The following is a 23,946-nucleotide window of genomic DNA, read 5'->3' as shown; positions in this document are numbered from 1 at the left end:
CTTCTAGGAAACCAGTCCTTTTCTTCAGGGCAGACAGGGTGACGTTGTGAGATAAAAGGAAAGTTTACTAGACAGCACTGATTTAATGATGTTAATAAACCACAGCTATTAGTCCAATTACATAAAAGCAGGTTAGCCTGCCAGGCCTAATAGCAAAAGATGATAAATGCAGATTAATTTCAGCTTCTTTACCTTATTCAGTTCTCCAGATAGGGAATGAAATGCCTGAGTTTATCTTTTTGTAAATGGCTCTGATATAGTTCCAGCAAAGGAAATCCTTTGCTCTCCCCTTAAGTAGGGCTGCAACTGCTCTCAGCTTGCAGTTGCTTGTAGGCTGAAAGGTGAGAACTTAAGATGGTTTTCCCAGGTTTTTGTACTGGAAATGTTCCCTTAGAAATGCAGAAGGGAAGCAGTACTTAGCCTGTCTCAGGAGTGTTGCATTTTGCTTTGGGCAAATGGTTTTGGGCAGTTGTTTGGGATGGTACCCAGCTTACTGGGTACCACTGCAATGGTGCAGGGCAGACTGTGGGGGAGCCAGATGGTTTTGTGCTAACATGTCATGGCAAGGCACTGAACAAACAGAACAGTGTCACCGTAACAATAACTACACTGTTAGTCGTAGAGGCACCAAACAGCATCTGAGCCACTGAGCCGTACACTTCACAGGCACAAACACACACATGCACAGAGCTGGCACGTTCACCCCGGTACCAGCCCTTCAGCCCATGGCTGAGCCCACAGCGTTGCTCTTGAAACTACATTTCTTTGCTCCCACGGCACTTAGCCTCTGCTAGCATGGCCCGCAGTGAGGCAGCGATGGAAGGGGGTACTTACGGGGCCATGCTGTGCCCGCCCAGTGCTGTCTCATGGGTTTGAAGATCTGCCTTTAATTAACTGCTTATAGCCAACATTGAGTTGGGGGCAAGAGAGGAGGGGACATCTCATCCCCTGTTTGCATTCTACCTGGCATTTAGCTTAATTTCCTGTAGTTACACTTTGCCACTTGATCCTGTCCCTTGATCCTTGTGTAAGGGTCTAAACAACAGTGGCCACCGCAAATTACTGTGCTGGAAGTGATGGAAATTCATGCTTTGAAATGCATAGTCCTGCTAGGCTAGGAATAGACAAGCCGTTTTAAATGTATTTAAAATATTAGTTCAGAGTGAATATAATTATCCTATTATAAAGCATATTTGCAAAAATAACGGTCCTGGACGTGGATCTTTCAGGCCAAGTTTCATCTCGGAATGAACTCTCACAGCACTTAATATCACTGTGAGACTGTTAATTATATCTTGGCAGAAATGGGATCCCTATAATTAGGCTGATGTGTTTGACAGACTATTTTTCACAAAAAAGTTGACCACAAATACTTCTTGATCAACCTAACAACCTACCCATTTGAAACCCCTATGCAAATGTGAAAGATACAGTCCATCTTACCTCTCCAGTGGGCTTGATATGATTTGGCAGGACTTACCAAGTAGTTTGAAGCCAATTTGTTAGTGGAATGAACTAAGAGTGATGAAAGAGCTTGAGGTCTTGAGCTGTGAGAAGGCAGTTGGCCAGACAGCTTCTCCTATACATTTTTTTCCAAAGACAGCTCCAAAAGCCTCTACCCCTTTGTCTTCCCTGTGCCAAATTCTCCACTGTGGTGACGTGCTCTGGCTCAGATCCCCAGCTGCCTCTCTAACAGCAGCGGTGTTAGCTGCAAGACCCCAAGCCGTGATATCAAAAATGAAATTCCCAGCATTTCAATCACCTCTAGGTGATGAGACCTTAGATGAGAGGAGGGACGGCTAAAGGTCATCTCCACCCCTCCATGCACGCTCTGTCTCACATGCTGGTGCTCCCTTGCAACATCGCTTGGGCTTAGGGCAGGTGGAGAAGACAAAGCTAACGCCAGCAGCAGCCACGACCTATGAAAGGGTCCCATATTTTGGAGAACTCAAGAGATGGCTCCTGTAAATTTGGCAGCCAGGAAGGACGGTTTGTTCACGAGTAAAACAGGGCTTGTTTTCAGGACATCCTATACTGAGACTGCATTATGTGACCAGTTCAGTTCATGAATAGCTATATTGGGTCTGATTGGGATGGGGTTAACTTTCTTCATAGCACCCCCCCAGTGCTGTGTTTTGTGTTTGTGACTAAAACAGTGCCGGTAACACACCAGTGTTTTGTCTGTTGCTGAATAGTGCTCTTGCACAGATTCAAGGCCTTGTGTTTTTCACTTTGCCCCCCCCCCAGCAGTAAGCAGCTGGAGGTGGGCAAGAGGCTGGGAGGGGACAGAGCCAGGACAGCTGACCTGAGCTGACCAAAGAGATATTCCATATCATATAGTGCCATGCTCAGCAATAAAACTGGGGTAAGGGAAAAAGAGGGACAGATTTTGGCTTCCACGGTGGCCATTACTTGGAGACTGGCTGGGCATCAGTCTGCTTGTGGGAGGTGGTGAGTGATTATCACCTTTGCATGGCTTGTTTTTTCCCCCTTTCCTTCGTCTGTTAAACCGCCTTCATCTCAACCCACAAGTTGCAAGAAAACTGGGAGTGTGGGAGTGAATGAGCAGCTGTGTAGGTGCTTGGCTGCTGGCCAGGGTCAACCCACAGTAGCTGAAGATTAAAACACTGGTGCCCTGAGACCCCGCTGTTCCAAAAGCTCAACCCACAGTATCCTTCCTGCCTATCCGTCAGCAGTCTCCGACAGGTAGAGCCCTTCGTGGCCTGTTACAGTAGGTATTTGGGAGTGGGGCAGAGAAATGGGGAGAGGGACATTGGTTTTGTAAAACTTCATTTAGAAAATAGAAAATTGGATGAAATGACAAATATTCCCAATGGAATCAAGTACCCTTGTGTGACTTTGCTTTCAGAGTGCAAGGACATCCAAATGCCTCTCATATTCCGGCTTTCATTTCATCTCCTTGCAAAAGTTACTTAACAGAAAATCACATAGTTCGTAAGTTTTTAAAGAAGTCAGTTGGTAAACATGTGGTGGCTGACCCACTTTGCTCTCAGCAACTGATTGGAGCTTGCTCTTCGTGTGCCCAAATTAAGGCAATGTGCCTTGGCTTAAATTCTGCTTAGAGAGGTTTAAGCTAAGGGATGCTATTTCACAGCAGGGAGAAGATAAGGACCTGCACGGGGATATTTAGAAGGCCTGAGCTGAAGGAAGCTGACTCAGGGAGCACAGCCACGTGCCTGCATTTGGTCAAGAATATTCTTCTTGTCTCACACCCCGTGTCCAGCAAAGCCATCTCCAGCAGAGAACCATGGTGTGGAGCCAACCTTGCCCCCTCCCTGGTGTGGGGCCCATCTATCCTCGGGATGAAGGGCTATTTGCTGAATTGCTGGACAGTTTCAGAGATTTGGGTTTCTTAATGCAAGGTTTAGTTTAGATTATTATATTAAAGTAGCATTTGTGAGAGAAGATATTTCTATTTGAAAGATCTAGCAGCCTTTGTTTTCTGCAGGATTTTGTCCATTCTATCCCTGTGACTACAGAAAGGCATACTTGTAAAGAAAACAGCTTGAAATCAAAAGTTAAATTGTTGAAGTGCAGGAAATGCCCTAGAATCATGTTCCAAGGACAATACTCCTGTTTAGTGCAAAATCACTAATGCCTTCAAAAGCTGTTACTAACTAGAGCTGCCTCAACAACACCGCAGGTTGAAATGATCCTTGAGATTCAAAGCCCCTTTTTCTTATTCCATTTGATTTGTCAAATAAATGTGATAAATAGTTTGATAAATGGCTGCTGAAAGTTAAACTTCACATGGAGCAGACTGTGCCTTTTTGGCTAGGAGGAAAAAGCAAGTTGGGCTGCACTGAGGAAGAAGGTCTGGGCCATAGTACCCACAGAGAAGCAGATGAATGGTTTTTGTGAATGAGGTTAGCGATGTGGTTTTTTCAAGTGTTATATTCCCGTAACTGCTGTCACTAATAAACATTTATGTTGGTGCCATACCCAGTCATTTCAACCTGATGAGAATCTCTACAAGGCTCCACTGTGGCAACTTCTTTACAAACTGATGACAGTCTATGCTTTCCATTATCCTGGAATACTTGATATATTTTTATTTTACTGGATACCTTGGCATGAGTGATCTGCTTCTGGCTGCATTTACAGCCAAGGCTTCTTGTTTTCATAGAATTGAACATTAAGATGTTTGCTAAGAAAGATGAATTTCCTTAGACCTCAGTGATGTTCAAAATAAGCTTTTTGGATAATTTCTCCAGTTTCTCCTCCAATTGAAATGTATTCCCTAAACCTTGTGAAACTGTGAGCTGATTTATTTCAAACTCATTTCCTCCAGAAACTTTTCTTCTTCTCAACAGCATTTTTACTGTAATACCTACACTAGTGATCTTCACTTGGGCACTCTGAGAGGGTGAATTGACATTATCTTCAGCTTTCCAAGCAGACACAGACTAATACAGAAAAGGAATTCATCTCACTTAACTTCAGCCATGTGAAAGTTAAGGATCTGGTCTAAGCTTGTTCTATGGAAGCTCCTTCTGTAGACCTCATGCACAGATTCCTTCAGAAGGTAATTAATCCCACCTCTCTACACACTTTTCTGAACAGTGGGACAGTTTGCCCTCTGGAGGTGCCTTGACCACAGGAATATAAGAAGGATGCGAAAGAGCAATGAACAGTATCTAGGTTGCCTGATTTATTAATTCAACACCTCCACCTCCCCATACAAATACACAAGCAAATGAGAACATAAATTGTTCATTCCAACACTGTGGGTTTTGTACAATGAAATTTATGCATGCTTATTTATATATGTATATATTTAATTTTATAGTATCTGATTTTACATAGGGACAACAGCACTCAGCAGACTCCACTGCATGTTTTCAGGGAGCGACCAAAGGTGGAGTGGGTTGAGAATCGAATATTTTTGCTAGAACCACTGTTTGTTCAGAGGCTGCTCTGCGGCTCACAGATAAACTCTTATTTTGTTCTCTGTGTGTGCATATTATAATTTGTACAGGTATCATGCCTTGATAAAGGTATGATACAGCTCTTGTGTCAATATGCCAAGACTATGTGCACATTTACTTGCAGAATAATGTATGCACGACTATGAGATGTCTTGATTACCATCAATGTCTGGATGCTGAGAACATTTCTTATCCTTTTATGTTTGTAATTTTGTATCTTCAATGTATGGAACAACCACATGCTAACATACGTTTCACTAACTATCTGTTGATAGTTAAGAAAAGTTGAATCTTAAAGCGGTTGTGTGCCTAAACTTCCTTCTTTCCTAAAGAAGAAAACTGTATAAAAAGGAGAGATTTTTAGATGCATTTCTTTGGTGGACTTGAAGATGTGGAAGACTTCTAAGGCTTAGGAAAAGGCTTACAAGATAACATGCTACCACTACTCAAGCACTGTCTTGCAGATGTTCAGCTTTCTGAAGCCCGTAAGTAAATACATACTTTTTCTCCTTAGGGTACTGAGTTCAAAGTAATGAAAACAGAATTTGTCATAGTTCATAACCATAGACATCATTGCCATTCACTGTTAATGTTGGCATTTGAACTTTCCTTCCACATTTCCATATTTCTGTTTACATATTAGGAAAGCAGTGATTTGTGGAGGCCAGGGAAGCCAACTTGGAGGCAGGGAGGAAAGAGGATTCTTCACAGTTCTTGATCTGAGCAGGGTGACTTTCCAAAGATGGAACAACCTGTGAAAAAGATGTCATTGAACAGGCGGGATTAACAAGCTGGCTCCAGCCAGCGAGTCCACCCCTGCCAGCTTCAGCCTTGAACACCACAGAGACCATGGTTGTGCACCTTCAGATTAGAAGAGAAGCTAAAATCATAAAGGACAAGCTCAGCTATGCAAAGTAATTAACGGGCAAACACTTCTACTTCATTCACACTGAGTGACCCCCTGCTGAAAGGAGTGGGGCCACTTGGGGAGAAAGGTAATTGCTCGAAGTGAGCAACTGTTGTGATTTTCCAGCCCTTTCTACAGTGCATAAATAGCCCTGACTGTACATTTATATAAACGGATTGCTAGGGGTAAAGGGATTCATCAGCAAGGATCTGGTTCTGCAGTAGGAAGCTGGAGAACCTAAAGATATACGTGCATACACTCCTCAGCACCAGTTACATTTAAGTAAAATAAGCCCCATGAGTAGGGACTGTACTTTAACAAATGGCCTTACTTCTCTATCCCAGGTCCCACCCTGTGAATAATGGGAGAGTTATGGTGGATACGCCAAGAGCAGCCTAGCAAAGCATGTTTGCTTTCGAAACACGGCTCCCTATGGATAAGCCAAGAGCCTACTTGGCAGCTGCATGAGGAAGTTTGCGCTGATTATGATCTGACTAAACAAAGTAATTTGGAGGCTAATGTATGCAAGGCAGTACCTTTTCCCAGTGCTTATTCAAATTTAAAGGAGAACTGGGACAGTTCTAGGTAAGGTGTGACCATGGCCAGCCGTAAGTGATTTCTGTCATTTTAAAAAGGCCAGGTGCTGGCTGGTGAGAGTACAGCTTGCAGGGCTGAAGAGGAAGCAGATTTTCACTCTGCCCTTTACAGATAACTAAATATTGCTAGAATTCAGTGGGAGAAGGCTGATACTGCACCTGTAACTGTCTTGTCCAGGAGAGTAGAGAGCAGTGGCTGTAAATATTGCATACAGATCCGTACAGTCACGAGGTGGAAAGCAAAGGGCAATCTGGGGGCAGCCAATGTAACTTCACTCCTGAGCAAGTGAAAAGCAAGAAAGGGAATTCATTACCTTCTTTTGCAGCTTTAAGGGAAGACCTACTATAAGGAAGACTCCCTAGCATGAACTGAATTTGGAGACCAAGTCTAGCACACATTAATTTGCAGATAATCACCAGGATACTTAAACCACTGGAGTGTTTGGTTTAAGAATAAGGGAATCACGTGGAATATGTGTCTGCTTGGGTCTGTATAGTAATAACATGGGCTGCCTTTGATTTTTATAGCAAGATTTTTCTACTCCTCTGTGTCCTTTAAAACTCACAGATCTGAAAACAATCAGAGAAACACTTTCTGAGAGCATTCACGTAAACATTTGTCTGGAGAAGTACATTATTTTTTAATAAGCAGCAGCTAAATGGATTGACATTCCTGCCAAAATGGGGGCTACATGTGTGTGGGTGTCCTGCAGAAACGCAGGGGTAAAGCATGCTGTAAGTTGAATTCCACAAAAAAAATGTGCAGGGTAATGTTTAGGTTCCAGCTTAAGATAAGGGAGGTGTAGGTTAAGTCCAAGCTCTGGCAGATTCAAGGGAGAGCTCTTCATTGCTGAGTGATCCAAGTCACGCAAAGTAAAACTTAAGCACTCAACTGAGACCAAGTATTATCTCACTGCAGGGAACAGAATCGTGCTCTCTGACAGAAATTCTAGAAATGCAATTCTGAAAAGTTTTCGGTTGCTGAAAGTGTTACAGCTAGCTCTAGTCTACATTTAAAATGCAACTATGCATGTGCAGCTACCCATCAGCTGGTTCTCCCCATGGGAAGTAAGGCTTCTGTGCTAAACCGCTTCTCACAATGTGTCAGAGGAGGAGTCTGCATCCATAAGGTCAAGAGACCCGCTCCAGCCCACGATGAAAGGCAAGGGAAGTCCCACAGGACCTGTATCAGGACTGCGAAGACAAGATGCCTTCGGTTTCAATCTGTAAAAATTGTGATTCTTTATTATCTATAATAATTTTTGTTCTTCTTTTCGGCAGAAAATGGAAACACAGAGAAACAGCCTGCAGTGGAGTTCTTCTTCCTTAGGACTTGCTCGTCTTCATTTCTGGGGAAGGAAAGAGGTTGAGGGCGAACTCATCTAAAAGGAAAGACAGACAGACACATCCCACAGGGGAGAAAGCAGCAAAGCAGCACACACAGGACAGGGGACTGAACGAGGAAGCAGAGGCCCAGGTGTCCAACAAAACCCACGATCAGAGAAGTTGTAGGCTGCAGAGCAGGAAGGCTGCGTTGCTGATTAAAGCACCGGTGCTGCCAAAGGAGACCAAACGGCTGTCAGAAGAAGAAATCAGAAGTGGAGCAGCAGATGACAGTGAAACAGTTGAGGAGGCTCAAGACCTTGGTCAAAGGAAAAGATCCGGCGCTGAGCATCAACTCTGAAATAGCAGGAGAGGCACAGAGTGGGGATGCAGAGACGGCTGGGGAGAAAAGAGGGATCGTCAGGCAATAAAGCAAGAGGAATCAGGCTAAGCACTTGGAGAAGAAATGTTTGGTAACCAAGAGCAAGACAAGGTGGAGTGCAGGTCAAAGGAAAAAGTTTGGCAAATGAAGAGCTGGACACTCTCAGCACAGCACTGAACTGGTTCACCGGAGTATTGCAAAGGAGTTTATTTCAAGCCAGGGCTCGTGTCAGATGTTGCTGTAATTCAGGTTAGTCAATCAGCCTGGCTTCTGGCCAGGGGCTGCCAGGCACAACATCAGAGTGCAAAGCAACAGGCTGGATTCATGTTATTGAAATCAAATACAATTTTAAAAATCCTGCTACAGGGGCTGATTCATTATAATATTTTTCCATGAAACAGTCAATTTTCTCTGTCAGTTCCTTGACGTTTTATTAGGCATAAAAAGTGGAAACTGAAGAAACATATCAGAGTCAGACAGGGAAAGCAAGGTTTTACCAGCACAGGCTCAAAATGGCTGCATGGGCTGGAAAAGTAGGTGGATCCACCTGAATCTATGTCAATCGTGTAGGTTGTCCCATGTGAGCACTAGAAGTCTTGTATCACATTTCATTTTAAAAGTAAGTGTAAAAAGCAATTAAATGACATGTATACTGCCTTTCTATCTCATTCCTTCTATAGCTTACCTTTCTTTGGAGTATGACCATAGACAGAAAGAAAAATAATAACTGTTTCATTTTAGAAACCCCTGTAATTGACATCAATGTTTTTTGATTTTTTTTTTTCCACACAAATGCCTTAGGTTTTTATTAGTAGGAGACTCTGGATGACTGGGGAGATACTGGAGTTTAAACCTAACTTTTGAAGAGTACTAGTAGTATCAGGCCTAATGGCTGTGTAATTTTAGTAGAATATATCCTCATGGATGGGAAATGAAGAGATTTTTTTCTTAGGGAGTTGAAATGCAAGATATAATACTACAGCAGATTAAAATTGGAGGTATCAAAGCTATTTCAAATTATCAAATATGTCTGTATTTTATCACAGGGATGCCACCATCATGAACACAATATATATCAGTGTAATTTCACCGAGAAACTTTTGAGACTTTTTAAGCTTTACTTAAATTGTTTTGCTTTCTGCTAAATCCTGCTCTCCACAACTCAATCCAAATCTGTACTAATTTCATGGACTTTTCTTAAGGGACTGCAGTCTCCATATCAATGTGAGCGAGAATAACTGACAGCCCACACTAACTGTGTGTTAGTGATGGCAGCAGAGCTACTGTTTCGTAAGTATCACAAAAATGACATACGCTCCCAAGGACAAAAAAAAGGAGAGAGGAGCTATGCCAAAAGGTTTTGGACATATTCATGTCATGAGCGCTTTCACTGCATAACAGCTTTCCTTCACTGCAAGCTTTCATATTTTGATGAAATAGCACTTCATCCTTGTGGGAAAATAACAGAAGATTGGCGAGGAGGATTATAAACATGCTCAAGTGACCTGCAGCCGAGGTGTAGAAAAACACACGTATCATACTAATTGTTGTTTTGCCTTGTGTGTTGGACAAGTAGAACATCTGTGTTTCGATAACGTAGGCCTGTGATAGACTTAGAGGCACCCTATCGAACATGCTTGAGATTCCTGCCCTGCTGGGGGAAAGATCAAAGCACAGTGGTAGACTACGCCTGCGTGAATCCCTGAAATCCAGGTGAACACAGCAGGTTCAGTGATCCTCCAGCATGGACCGAGCTCAGCAGTGCCTCCGCTCCCGCTTGTGTGCCTCTGCCCGGGTGCTGCTTTGGGGATCCCCCAGTTGGCACGGTAACGAAAATAAATTTATTCTTTGCATTTCTTCCATGGTTTTGCGGTCGTTCTTGCAGCCTGCCTGTGCCAGCTCACACAATCCTTATTATCTGTGAGATGAGTTTTGTGAGATGTTCGTAGGCTGAAGTCTGCAGACCGAATCATTCAAGATTTTCTATGGGCCTGATTCTGCGCCAGGAAAGTTGATGTGAATTTTATTGCTGATTTGTCAGGGCATCTGGAAATGTCAGGGCGTCTTGGAAAATGTTCATATGAAACAAAATTTAAAGCACTTTTGATATTACATTTTATTCTTCTAATATGCTAACAGAAATGAAATGGGCCAGTGCTGATATAGACTTAGAAGATGTGGACTGTATAAAATCGAAGGCTCTGAAGAGCAGCCTGCAAGTAGCAGGTGACAATAGCAACAAGTAGCAAGCAAAACTAATCTTTAAAAATACATTAATTTTTATTGAAGAAGAGGTTATTTGTGCTGGTAACACACTAGACACTTTAAGAATATGGGAGGCAAACTGGTAAAACGTTCCCTGACAGTTTTCAGGAAAATGTGGAAATGCAAAAGGTCTGACCAACCTCATCCCTCCCTCCTTCCCTGCCCAAGAAAAAGCAATAAATATCACTGAGAGTTTCTATACTTTCCTCGTCAGAATGTAGTTTTCAGTTGACACTTTGATATGATATGCAAATTTTAAAGAGAAAATATTCATCTTTTAACGTAGATTGAATAGTAACTGTAAAATAGGATGCTTCCTATAATTTCAGATGCGCCATTCCCTTTTGTCATCTGATTCTGTTCTGCCAATTTCTGGGGAGATGGGCTGAGAAGCCATTCAGCAGACTATGCAAAATGAGCCAAGATATTGCTTTGTCTTCAGAGATCATTCTTTTATTCCTTTCTATCACTAAGGTTTATATTATATTATATTATATTATATTATGTTATGTTATGTTATGTTATGTTATATTAAGTTCTGGTTTCTGGTGCTATATCTATTAGAGTGTTATGGGTAAGCTGAACAAGCACCTGTTTACTGCTGCCAGCATTTGTGACAATATATTAAAAACACAAATCTCTGCTTTGCACTAAATTGCATTTCAAGGGCTCCTGCCGTGCATAAAAAAAGGAGACTTGTCACGGTGACACAGTGCCATAGACCAGACCTTGCAATAGGTCCTTGCTGTGGCACAGAGTATGGGAAGGGCTGGAGGAGCAGCAGAGCATCAGCCCGGGCTCCCCCAGGCACTGTCTGCCTGACAGTGCTTCAGCAGAGAGTTTCCCTGGGCTCTGCGCAGCTCCAGCAGCCCCGACCTCCACAGTGCTCAGGCACTGCGGAAGAAAAGCTAAGTGTCAGCAGTTGGCTGACTCTGGTCACTATTAAAAAGTCCCTCTGTAGACCATGGAGATGGGTTTTATCAGCTGTGAGTGTCCATTGGTCACGCACCGGGAACCCTCTTACAAGCCTTGATAAATACAGAATAGTGAGAAACACTACAGAAATGCTAGCAGCTCGTATTGAGACTGACGGTGTTTCAATGTGGAAAAGTAAATGGTCAGAGATATTTATTCATTACATGGAGAGCTTTGGTTTGAATCAGGTGCCCACGAGACATTAATTTCACATCCCAAGGTTTCCCAAAGCAAATGTTCAGTCTCCTAGTGAAGGCAGTACATGATTAAGGGTCTCTCAAAAAAAAAAATGGATACAGATAACACTCCTCATCTTTAGCGCACACACCCCTATGGGGATGTGGTCTGATGAAGATGATCTGAAGAGTAATCAGGTCCTTACACAGCTAAAGGCTTTAAGCATGAAAAACTGAACCTGACTATTTTGACATGGTCCACAGATAACTGCAATTTGGCAGAAAGTGAAGTCCCTAGATACAGCAATAATGGCTTCCAAAATGGATGCCATCAACAATCCCTGACAGGTTTCCAGTACTGAGTATGTTTAATTTTACTCACATAAAAGTATACCACTCAAGGAGCTCATGCCATTTTCTGATGGACACCCATACAGGACAAAACCAGCATATTTCACATGAGTTCCAGCAACACCACTCATTAGTGTTTCAGATAAAAAAATCCTACTGCAATTAAAAAGAATGAGATTAAGCAGTAAAATCCCTGTAAAGCCAGCACATTGTCCATGTGGGGAAATGCAGTGGCAACGGCAGGTTATTTTAGTCTGGGAAGGTAGCTTGGGCAGTATCAATAATGCTCCTTGCTAGTGTAAGCAACCCCCTAGTGACAAAACAGGACTGAATTCACCCACATCAGAAGCAGGTGCCACTCCATTGACTGCAGGCTCTAAGCCAGCCTACATTTGGCTCAGCTCATCTCTCGTAAGAAGACCAGGTATTGCTGACAGATCCTTTTATGCCCCTGTCTTTCTACATGCAGCAGATCCCCTCTTTCCATACGCGGGAACATCCTTATCGAAGCCAACAGAGACTGGCCGAGTTCTCTGGTTAGTTTGACTTCATTTCCCCGAATCACAGCACAGCACCGTAATTAACCCTTTGGTCTGCTGAAACCCAGAGTCACACACCGGGCTCGGTATCAGCCCAAACCATCCCAGCAGGCGCCCGTCGGAGCATCGCTTCCTCCTGTGTCTCCCTATTACCTTCAGCTCTCTAAGGCAGGTGTTTCCAGCTTAGTGTTTGTGATCTGTGGAGAGGTTAAAGCAAGCTAATGCAATCTGGTTCCAGTTCAGCAGAGCTTGTAAGCACATAGCTTAATTTGATTGGAGTCCCTGGGACTATTACGTTGTGTGTTATTAACCATGGGCTTACGTGCTTTGCTAGCCTGGGAAAGGACTTCCCAATTTTGTAGATCTCTAATAGACAGTAGGACTGTCTAGACAGTGCTCAAACCAAACATTGTTTTTCAGTAGTTTTTTGGTAGGAGCCTTTCTTCCTCCGTGCATTTTGCAATGAGGCTTTGCCTGAATATTGTGGCGAGTCCAAGAGCCCGGGGTCTGGACCCCCAGGATTTTCACATTACATCACTGGATCTTGAAGTCCCAAGCTCTACAGTCTGCCATCCCCATTAAGAGACAGTTCAGAGGAGGCTGATTATAGAACTGTTTCAACCAGCCAGCTGTGTTGTATTCCCTCTTCCCTGTTCTGTATTGCATGGCACAACTGAAGTGAGCTACTGTAAGTCTGTGAGAAAAACTGCATTGCCTACATGTTTTTGTCAGCTAGGTCAATTGCTTACTTTTCTCAACTTCACAACGTCAGGACTGAAGATGGCCAGTCCTCTACTCCACAGATCTGATCTGCCCAAAAACTGGTTTAGCTTTTTACCTTCTTTTCAGTTTTCAACTATTTCATGCATAAAAGATGACTGGGGATTGGGAGATTGTAGTAATGGAAGAGCAGTTCTTGTACCCTTACAGGACACTCCTTCGTGCTGAGCCCTGATGGGCCTTGCTATCCACTTTTTGGATGCTTTTCATCAGGGATGCCTCAACAGCACCACTAATGCCTCCTTGTGAATGCCTACAATGAGGCAGACAGGTGCTACTACTACGTATGTATCTACAATGAATGTCTAAATTAACGAAGCCTAAAAATAGCCACAGTTCCTTGAAAACAACCACAGCCTTTAATGGTATGAAACCCTAATGCCAGAGCCTTTCCATGGAAAACGAAATTTCTTCCAAGAGAACAGATATTAACATTATAAATTAAAACATACCAAAGTCATAAATCTCTGTCAAAAAACTGATTGACCTTAGACCATAGACCTGCTGTGCTAGAACACTCTCCTGTAAACTGGACGAGAGAGGGATATAGCATTTAAAAGTATTAGTTATAACATTTGGGAAAAGCAGTGCCTTTTTGTCTTCCATGTATCAGAAACTGAACATTTCAGTGTTCATTCCCTGGTTATTTGTGCTATTTCTAAAGAGCAATTGCAATTAAAGGAACAATTGACCTTCTTTTGTCCTCGAAGGAGACTTGTAGTCCTCTGGTGTAATGCAGCTGGGTGCAGCAAACAAAATCTTGTAAACCATTTGTCTAAGGAAAATGGTGTCATACTAAACCAAAAACTTCCTCGAGCCGTGTGCACCAATGCTGGACACAGGGATCATGTGAGAATATCAGATGACCCATAATAAAACTCATGTAGTTCACAAGAAAAATGGAAAGTGTAGTAAAAAACTGTGGATGTTTTTCTACCCTTTGGACATTGTTTCCAATTCAGGGTTTTCCCTGGCATTGACCTATCTAGATTTTTGATGAATATATCACTGATTTTCCGTAGACATAAAAGACTATAAAGCTTAGGTCAGCGCACCATTTGCCTCCCAACACATGCAAAGTAGAGCATGTAAAAATGACCTGGGGGGTGTGCATGGATGTGTGTCTGTGTACATAGAGGTGCGCTACAGATTGCCAAGTGATTCTTTGCAGTAGGATCACACAGTTCGCTACCTAAACTAGAATGTCAAGCTTTTTTTATGCCTGATTTGGACAGGGATGAGCCACAAGAAAAAGGAAGGAAACAATGTCAGAGTTTTAGAATATATGAATTATAGAAATATAGAAAGTCAGGCAAATAAAATAAAATTACATGCCTCTCAATTGATGCAGAAGGGCCGCACTTCCAAGGGGTGTTCTGGAAATGCTATAAGTTTATGGAAATTGGAGAGCTGGCACTGCCACAGGGAGAAAAGAAAAATAAATGGGTCCCTGTGTCAGGCCCACAGCATATAGATTCAGGTAATCCCTTTGTGAGAAAGAGGGTGGGATTCTACTGTCATTTAAAAAAAACAAACCCTGAAGCAGTGTGGTCCCAACCTTGAGTCAGCTAGACCAAGCTACTGTCCTAGTACACAGAACAATCAGAAGTGATGAAAAAGTTCAGCGGGATTTTGTCTTTAGTTTGCCCTTCTAAATCAGGAGAAAAATGTGAATTGTCATTTATTTAGTGGGTTTCTGAATGGAATCAGCTGAGACTGGAGCTCTTTCCTTGTAAGACAGAACCATCAAGGGGCAGATGTCTGCGGAAAAGCAAATGGTTCCCATTGTCTTTCCTTAAGGAATAACAAAATGGGAATAGTTCTGTTTCTATTTCTTTACCACAGGAGAGGGGTAAAAAAAAATGAAACCCAACAGCAGGGATTCCTACGTGTACAAGGTACAGAGAAAACATCAGCTGACTTTCTTACATTTTACGGCAAATTTTCCATGTTTGAATTTGCAATTAGCTGACGGTGCAGCTGGACGAAACTAATTTGCCACGCCTGCCGGGGGGGAGGCCAGCTCTAAGCAAACCCTGCTGTAAACCAAAGAACCCGAAGGACGTGCAAAACAGAGGATGGCAGCGGTCCCTCCTCGCCGCGGCGGCGGAGCGGAGCATCCTCCCGCCGGTGCCCGCCGGCAGGAGCCGCGGTTGCCATGGCAGCACGGATGCTTTCCATTGCATCGGCACAGAAGCCGTGCTCCACTGCCCTGCCCTCACAACCGTGTGCACCTTTTCTCTGCAAATGCGGCCGCCCCGACAGGCTTCGGGAGTTCTCTGTGTTTGTCGAAAGGAGGCTCGACGATTCAGCCCCGAAATTATTTTCTGCCCCTCTTTATCGTTTGAGCATAGGCTGCAAGAGAAGGGTTCTGTAAGCAGCCGGCTCCCGGTGCCAGGCAGGGATGCACGGAGATGCAGGGGGGAAGGCGCGGAGCTGCCGCGGGCAGCCCGGCCCCTCTCCCGGCCTCTCTCCCGCTCCCGGTGCCGGTCCCGGTGCCGGTCCCCGGCGCGGAGCTGCCGGCGGCTTTCCCGAGCCGATGCCGCCCTCTGGCGGGGAGCTCTGCTGAGAAGCTCCAGGCAACCTTGTTCCTGTGGAGGAAGACAAAAAAATTAAATTAAATCCGGGCTACCCCCTGCTCTCCGGGCAAATACGGACCTTTCCAAACGCAGAGCGCACGCATGTCGACTTAGCAGAAGCAGCGCTTTTTTTTTTTTTTTTCTTTCTTGTTCTTTTTTTCCCCCCAATACACATTCATTTATCTATTTACAGATCTATTTGTATGCGCCTCCCACCGCTGGGATACATGGGTGTCATAACAACTGCTAGCACAGAGAGAAAGCTCCTGTCAGCAGCAACCAGCACGGGCAAACCAAATGTGGGTCTGTTGTAGTGTTTAATTAGAGTTCTGCCGAAGCCAACACGCTCTCCCTTCAAATCTAACACTCTCCAGGCACTGGGTCTCCCAGACAGCTTGCTGGACAAAGCACCGCGTGTGTGAGCTTTCCCAGGAGTACACTGTCACCGCTTTCAGACACCAAAAAGCCCCGTAAAAACCGCCCCGCAGACCCAACTTGCATGTGTTCTTTAGCAGTTCTTATGATAAAGCAATTCTCCCTTTGGTAGCAAGGCTCCAAGAAGGAAGGCAATCTGGAGCTAGTCTGAGATTTCGGATACTGGTCTAAATCATGTGACCTCACCTGGTCAAAGCTGCAAAGGCCGATGGTGTCCCTGCCCTGCCAAAGATTTTTCCTGTTGCCTTAGGCAAGGTCCATGTTGCTGGGACTTGACCTGGGTGCCCAGACACTTCTGAGATGCTGAGCTGAGGGCCTCTGGTTCTCACCTGGAAAATAGGTAGGATTGTGCCTCTCTGATCTGCTTGCACGTACAGGAAAGAGTGAGACGGGAGCTATGAAAACTACTGTGACAAAATTTTAAGCATCACAGACTGAAGCATCTCCAGAAGCAAACCTGCTGCCTACCCGAGCCCTGGCTGCACTGTGTCACTCTCTGGAACCACAACAGGTGAGTTTGCACTAGAAAGGAAGGTTTACATCTTCCTGACTCACCTGGGCAAGGATGATCCATTCCAATTATCTGAGAATCTAGGTTAAACGTAAACTCCACTCAGAGATTAGTTGTAAGTTGGCTGTGCATATTCCAACAGCTGTAACACTGGATGGTCTGAGATGTTTTCAGGTTGTTGTGCTCTGTTTCTTGGCTGGCAGCAGGCTTCAGGGCTACAGCAACAAGAAAGGCTGCAAATCAGCAGCAACAAGGAAATCCATGCTTGCACCCCACCTGGCCCCAGGCTGCAGGGGGTCAAGGAGCATGGAGCAGCTAGGGGAGTGGATAACATTTTTTCCACTAAATTAATCTTTCCATGGAAATGGAGTGCAGGAGCTCCCGAGACTTCATCCCAAGAGCAAATCCTATTTATTTGCTATGTTATTCACAATCCCCCTGGATCAGTAGCACCCAGCTTCCCAGCTCTCAGCACATCCGTGTGGCTGTACCTCAGAGCTTGACAGCAGTTTGGGCACCACGAGGAAATAGCACTGCAGACTTGCTGGTCTTGGAAGGATGATAGTAAAAAAAAAAAAAAAAAAAAAAAAAAGTATTAGTACAAAAGGTCTGAAGGATATAGCCATGGCACTAGAGGGACCTGTAAGCATTTTACACTGAGTTATTTTTTGCCCAAATATAAAGGGTAAGAAGGCACCACAGAAACAGCTCCAGTACAAACACTCACTTGCCAGTGTTGAAAACCCTCCACAAGTGCGGAGGCTCTTCCGAAGGACTTTATTGCTTATCGTAGGCAATAACAATTTATTTCAGTGTCTCCACTGTTGGGTATAATAGCCAAACAGAGGTACAAAAGACCCAAGCTGACACTCTGGTTGAAATCTATTGCTCTGCCTAATCATTGTATAACCAGTCACGGCTAAACAACAAATCACCACTGTGGCTATAAATTGTGTATTTGCATAAATAAATAAACAGGTAGTCTTGTGCATTCAGCTTTCCCATTGCATAATGTAGTTTCTCTAAGACATTTTTGGGGGCTTCTGAGTATTGCTTCTCAAGCTCCCAAATCTTCAGTGACATCAGGATTGTCAGTTTTTCACCAGGTTGAAAAGCACCAAGGTCTTGTTTTGCTGAGTCCAGAGAACATTTGGGTGCATTTGGGCTGCATCCATTTTAGAGAAAGGGATCCAAACCATACAGAAGGGGAAAGATTTTGGATGAAAAATAGAAGAGATGTCCTGGACATCTGTGGTCATGAAATAATCTATTACTCTCCTTTACAAAGGTAGGAGGACTCACCACACTGTTCTGGGCCCTGCCCAATCCTGCCTCCGAACCGAAATTTCTCCTGCAGCTTTACTGTTATACGTGGTTAAAAAGCTCCTGCTTTCCAGCCCACTGTGGCCGTAATTATTGCTATATATTCTCATTTGTAGCACACTTCGGTATCTTTGGGAAACAAAATACAGCAAATGCATGCAGAATTTGATGATTATCCATAGATTTCATATTTTCTGGATGAACGGAGGGAGCAGCAGGCTACTAATCACATCTATATGAACTTTTACATTATGTTTGCTCCATCTCAGTCTCTTTGGTGTTCATTGATACAGTGAAGTAGGCTTGGATGCTTTGCGGTTCCTTTAATAGGCTCAATGCAGCAAAGTGCTTTCAGCTCATGCATGCTTCTGTTGATTTCAGGGAAGGAAAAGCAAAGTTAAGGGCATCTGCACTAGTGACTTTGCTGACTCAGTCCTTCCAGTTTTGCTCCAAATCCTTGTAAGAGTTCATTTACTTGCATTTAATGTAGGCCTGTAACTATCTCCTCACCTTAAAAATGGCCCATTGCCACAATTTGCATCTACAAAGAATGAAGCACATGGCTGTTTTCCCCATCTTCTTTCATACACTCAGTCCCATGATCTGCACTTTAAGTGAAAACACAAAATAGCAGGAGAGAAAGGGACGCTTGGGAGGTCACCATGAGAAAGATAATATGACAAAATGACAAAGGGATGAAAGACTTGGCAGATCTGAATCCTCTTTTTTTTTTTTAAATCTCATCATCATGGATCTGTTTAGGTATTTGTGTGCATACTGCACAGGTGGCTTATTTTTCCATATTGTTAACAACATTAAACATAAATTACCAATTCATTATCTGAAATAATGAAATCTGGCATTAAAAAGACATCTAATTTTAAGTTATTCTGTTTCTGTGGACACAGTATGGTCCGACAAAAGGCTCAATGTGCCTCACCAGCTTAGAAATGGGCTTTTCAGATCCTCTAGTCCTCTGATCTGTGCCTGTTGTTTCAGCTGCTCCAGTGCCCGGGAGCCCTGAAAGCCACCAGCCACAAAAGCCCTGCAGAGCTTCAAATCCAAGGTTAAAGCAAGCGAGGGGGATCATGGTATTGCCTTCTCCATAGTAAAGACATGTTTGTGTGCTGAACCTCCAATGTATTGAAGGAAATTTCATTCTTTTATCCAGCTGAAGATCTCAGTAAGAGATATTTACCAACAAGCTGTTACCTCTAAGATTCCCTAAATAATTTACTTTCAGCAAGTTCTTCTAGACAGCTCTGGGCAGGTACTGCCTTGGACCTGTGTGACACCCATAGCAAAACACCAGACGACAGCAATGATTTTCGGACCCCCCCGTAACAGAGGTGTGAGCTCCTACCCTCCCACCCTCCCCAACACAGGGGACATTAATAGCACACACCAGGCCTCTGCAGAGGTTGTAGTAGTTAAAATACCAAACCAATCATTTGGCCAATCATTGGCAAAAGCCAAAAGAAGGTCTCAAGTCAGCTTCTCTGCTTCGTCACATCGTGCCTTCCTGATGAACCTCTCCGAGGCCAGCCATTTGCTTTACAGATTGCTTTAGGCCTCTTTGCCAGCACACCATATGGCTCTGGAGAGGTACGGCTCTGATCTTGTTTTAACTGCTTAGCATGTCTTCTGCTAACACAGATAAAATATCTCACCCTGTTCCTTCTTATTTTAGAAGAGAAAAGGACTCCACTAGCAACCCTGTCAGACTATGACTTCTCTTGACCCAGCTTATTTTTCCTCTATTTCCACCCATGTACCCGCCAGATGTAGTCTGCTGCTGGTTTAAGGAAGACTGAGCCTTTCTGTCAGTCCAGCTTATTAATTCCAACACAAAAAATTCAGAAAGTAATGCCAAACAAAATTTACGTAAGCTAGACATGTCTCTAGAGCTCCTGCCACCCTTCCACTCTGACCTGTCTTAATTCCTCCCCTCACAACTCCTTCCAGTAGGGGCAACTCATCAAACAAGACTGACTAACTTCAGTCCATGTCCTTACAGGAGCAGACCATCTGCAATAAACATAGTGGTGTTCATCTGGCCAATACAAAGCACCTCTACGCTTACTGATGCTGATGTAATTCTTGTTAGGGCTTCTGGTCATTACATTTCACTCAATTGATTAAGCAAGGAATCTTGATTGTTAGTACTTTTGCTGGTATTTTGAGCCCCAGCTTGGCTACGGTCTTTGACTGGAACCATCCACGTGAGACATAACCCACTGAAACAGAGCATTTGTTATAAATGGGAAGAAAAAACCCATAGAACAATAGAAAGCCCATAGCGTATTTATCAGTCTGAAAGAAACCAAAGCCCGAATGATAAACTTGGCTCTTCTTTGTAAGGATGTAAGCCTAAAATGACTTCTTCAGAGGCATAGTTTCCAACCCTGCGAGCAGACTGCAATGGAAGTTACTCACATTCGTGCTCTGTCAGGAGCTTGCAGGTTCGGGGCCGTGTTCTCAGCTGGTACCAGTGAGCATCACTTCTCTACAGCCAGGTCCAGGCAATGTCACCTAGATCTGGTCCAGTGGCTCTTCTCAGACGGGCGCTTAATTTTTTCCCACTAACTCTCTATCCCTCTAAAAGCCCATACAGCTTTCTTCTTATCGGTATTTGAGAAGGGACAGTGTGGGTTTCTCATCTCAGATGTTTTTCAGACTCTTTTTGGTATCCATTCCTTCCAGACAGTCCTGTCAGGTAGACTTAAATAAGATGCACCAAAGTGAAAGCTATTATCAGAAGTGGAATATTTTATTGATCTCTGCATTCATTTACCACATAGACATTTGAGCTGTGGGCAAAGTCAGTCAGAGGTTTTGGTTTTTTCTGCATTGCTCCCTTTTCTTGGTAATCCAAGTCACGCATGAGAAATAGGGGTTAGCAGTGTAATTTTGTGCCTAACGAAGCTTGAAATTATCGGTGGTGTCCACTGATGAATTAATAGTAGACATTAATCCAAATCATGGAGTTTAAGCCTTTTTAGTTCAGCAATTCATTAGCAACAATTAGCATACAGCATGTGGGACATCACACGTTCTTCGCTAGAGCAATCAGTTAACTTTCTGTGCAGCCTGCCAAACAAGTCATCTCAGGGTGTAGCTCTGACAGCACGAGAGGGGACTGGCCTATGTGTGAGCACAAACCTGAAGAGCTGAGGAGGAGAGGGCATGCACAAGAACGTGATCCTGCATTAATGAGAGCATTGCTATGCAACCATCAGTTTACTCACTGATGAGGACTACATCTAATCCAGGTCGTCCTGGGCATGTCTTTCCTTGTCCTGTTCTTTGCCTTGGGCTCTCATGAGCTAGTAAGTAATCCCACCGACATCCTGAGGTTTACTCTGGGGACTCAGTGCAGATGCCCAGCTGTGCTTTGATCATCAGCAGAGGTGTCCCTGCAGGCTCACAGGTCAGCACAGCCCAATTTTCATTAGTGCCAAAGCTAAGAAGATGAGAGGACTCAGGCTTTTCTTCAGTTCAACAGATATGAGAGCAACTATTTGCCGAACTGTTTCAACAATGCTGAAGCATTTGAGATGTGCGTACCAGCTAATGTGCTGGTGCTTTTTCTAAACTCTTCCCCAGCAGGCTCCTTTTCTTTAACCAAGCTCTATGCATCTTGCAGTCCTCTTGCATGAACAACTTGCTCTGTTGGAAATGCAGAACTGAATTCTGTTTCACAGCATACTTATTCTCAGTTAGCAGTATGCAGGTCAGACCACGAAGTCTATGTTAGAAAAATGCCCATTTTTAATGCTTACGCCTGAAAATCCCAGAGCTCTTCGCACAAAGAAAACATTACAAAGAACCTTAAAACATGAGATTAGACAATATTGATTAGACCATGCATGAAATACAGAAATCTGGGAGTGAAAAGTAGTTCTTTGTTCCCTCCCTGGGGGAGCCACTAATTTCTCTCAGCACTGAAAGCTAAACAGGCAGAAATGACCAGGCAGCTCCCAGTGCCTGCCCACAACCCTTTCTCCAGACTTCTCTCCTTTCCCTTGTCTCCCTCGCACCCTGCCCTGGGCTCTGCTTGGTCACCCTGTCTGGACCCACATGTTTCTCCTGGCATGCGAGAGTGCTGTGGCTCAGGGCCAGAGCCCAGCTCTAGACGAACCCAGCTAATTGCTTTTTGTCTGCAGCATTCACAGTCCTGGAGTATCAGTTAGTGGGAGTGTACAAATATCACGGCATCAGCCTAAAATATCCCCAGTCTCCATCAATATTAAACACATTGCATGTTTTTTGGTTTTTTTTTTTTTAGAATACATCAAAGTGGTAAAATAATGTCCAATTCAGAAACAACATTTTTTTTATCTATGGGAATTAACTATTCAATTAAGATAAAGTGGGGCTGAGTCAATGACAGTGGAGGCTGGTCAGACCCCACCTTTGAGAGAATATTATACTTCAGGGTGCTGCAGGTCTAGGTGGGATGCAGGACTAAGAAATGCCACCAGAGTGGCTTTTGCTGTCTCTGTAGAGGGTTGTCCAGTAGGACCCTTGAAAACACAGGTTCCTAGGGACTGTCCAAAAGAGAAAAGATCACTGGATCTTTCAAAAGACACAAACACTTCCAAAGTTCTTGAAGCGTCAGAAGTTATGACATCTTTTGAAAGAGATGATGACATTTTGTGTTTCATTATTGTTTGTCTGATTTGGTTCTGTGCAAGAGCTCAGTTGGGAAAGGAGTTTGTTAACAGTATAACTGGGTGTAAGAGACTGTGTTGGCTGGAAATGTTTGTCTCGACATTGCTGCTGCAGAGAGCCTCAACACCCTGTTGCTGTGGGGAAGTACGCGCAAAATGTCCCTGAGGAAACCACCATATCTGCCCGAAGCTAGCAGTGCCTTCCAAGCTGGGAAACCACCGGGAACACCTGGGCATGCAACCATGGAGGAACATGGGGTGGGACGTATGGTAATGAGCTCCGTGGAAATGGGTGGACTTTTGGGGGAAATCGTGGGGACTGGGACAATAAAAGAACTGCGTACTCCCCTCTCAAAACCGGGAAAACACTGGAAAGAACCGAAAGACTGAAAAGGCAACTGAAGAGCACCTGCAGCGCTTGGGACTGGGACTTTGGCTGGAACCCGGACTTGGACCCTCCGATACCAGCATCAAGACCGAGTCAACGGGACGCTGCTGGCTTTGTGGTGGTGGTAACTAGTCTTGCTATGTCTCTTCCATTTTCTTCCTTAGGTCTGCCTCTTTTTCCTTTCTCCTTCCCTCTGTCCTATTGCTATTATCAGTTGTTATAGGAAATAAAACTTGCAAGGTTGTACAGCATCTGACCTCGTTTGTGTCTTAATCTCGCTCTTGGGATTGTTTAAGAACCCTCCCCGATATTGGATCGGGACACTGGGGAAAAAAAAAAAGCAGCAAAGAAAAAACATCATATCATGTCTGTTAATGTCTAAAATCTTAATTTGAGTTTAAAGACCAGGAGTGTTGTTAAAGATCCAGTACAGCTCTGGAGTTTCACTTTTTTGGCAGGCAGCCAAGCATGAAGGAAGGTGCCCATGCCTTTACTGAATTATTTCTGAAGCTTTCAGAGAATCACACTTTATCTCCTGAAAACTTGAAATACAAGATGTTAGGTAGCAAAGGGTATTGCAGCAGCAGAGTGTGGCAGGCTTTTTAAAAGCCTCATTATAAAGCCCTGTTCCTTATCCATCAGCCAAGGTGCTGCGTGCTCCTACGCCAGCACATGTCTTTCACAGCTGAGAAGTGACCCATGGGAAAAGCAAATGCCTTGGCCATCAGAGGTAGCATGAGATCTGGCAGCAGCCTGCTCACCAGCTGGGTACCGCAGGAGGTGGCTCCCCGAAA

At 43.9% G+C, this 23,946-nt stretch overlaps 2 long non-coding RNA genes across 2 annotated transcripts; one reads left to right on the top strand and one right to left on the bottom strand.

The window, feature by feature from the left end:
* Positions 1 to 135: 135 nt before the first annotated feature.
* LOC115343714 lies at positions 136 to 23,116 on the bottom strand. Its single transcript, XR_005932894.1, has 4 exons — positions 23,030 to 23,116; positions 3,285 to 3,292; positions 1,064 to 1,067; positions 136 to 146 (listed from the first exon to the last, which is right to left on the bottom strand). It is a non-coding gene; the product is annotated as an uncharacterized LOC115343714 (long non-coding RNA).
* On the top strand, positions 10,738 to 14,029 carry LOC115343818. Its single transcript, XR_003924290.2, has 3 exons — positions 10,738 to 10,896; positions 13,394 to 13,527; positions 13,908 to 14,029. It is a non-coding gene; the product is annotated as an uncharacterized LOC115343818 (long non-coding RNA).
* Positions 23,117 to 23,946: the final 830 nt, after the last annotated feature.

This window comes from Aquila chrysaetos, chromosome 7, assembly GCF_900496995.4.
Source record: "Aquila chrysaetos chrysaetos chromosome 7, bAquChr1.4, whole genome shotgun sequence".
In the NCBI taxonomy this organism is placed as follows: Eukaryota; Metazoa; Chordata; class Aves; order Accipitriformes; family Accipitridae; genus Aquila; species Aquila chrysaetos.
This window is presented reverse-complemented; position numbering and strand designations above follow the sequence as displayed.